The sequence below is a fragment of the Lampetra fluviatilis genome, chromosome 14, assembly GCF_964198595.1.
Source record: "Lampetra fluviatilis chromosome 14, kcLamFluv1.1, whole genome shotgun sequence".
In the NCBI taxonomy this organism is placed as follows: Eukaryota; Metazoa; Chordata; class Hyperoartia; order Petromyzontiformes; family Petromyzontidae; genus Lampetra; species Lampetra fluviatilis.
The window spans coordinates 903,432-904,227 of record NC_136288.1 but is presented as its reverse complement, the minus strand read 5'-3'; positions in this window follow the sequence as shown (position 1 = coordinate 904,227).

Genomic DNA, 796 nt, shown 5'->3' with positions numbered 1-796 from the left:
TTCATCAAACCCCTGTGCGTTTATTACCATTATAATTAAAATAAATCAATAATTGAGAACCAAAAGGGGTGCAAGGCTGCAGTAAAGGTTAAGAATCACTGCCGTAAACGCATCCCTTAAACACATGCACCACCGCACGTGTTGCGTGATGTATACCGCACCGGTTAGCCGTGTCCAACGCAGAGGTGCATGGACATGATCCGGTGAAGTTACTCCGTATATTTATATTTTCAGTAGTATTTCATAACAGCAAATTATACTAATAACAAGTATTATACATTCTTTACAGCCGCTGTGTGTCAATCCACTGCTGGATTATGGCCCTCCCACGGCATCTCGATTATGGGTACGAGAGGGGGGGAGGGTGGCGTTGTTTGACCATACTTCACCACGCCGGTCAGTACGTGTTAGTGAATGGGCTTGTGGTGGGGCTCCAGGATTGCTTCAGACATCACTTAGACACTTACAACTAAAGATGTTGACCGTGGCCAAATACACTCGTGTCGCGATACTAACCAAGATAATATCAACTACTGTATATTTATTTCACCAGGTAAGGCCGACTGAGCTACATTCTCTCTCTTTCAGAATCGACCTCGCCACAAATGATAGCTCAACGAAGTTGCATATCACGTAGACATTTATAGCAGCCAAAAAAAACACTTTAAATACTCGAAACTCAGTTTCGCCCAGCCACTACACCCACCGCTCCACACCCGTGCATAACAGCGGCATGCTTCCAACCAGTGGGGGTGCAAACCGATTACTGCTACTTGGAGTCGTCGGTACGAGCCAG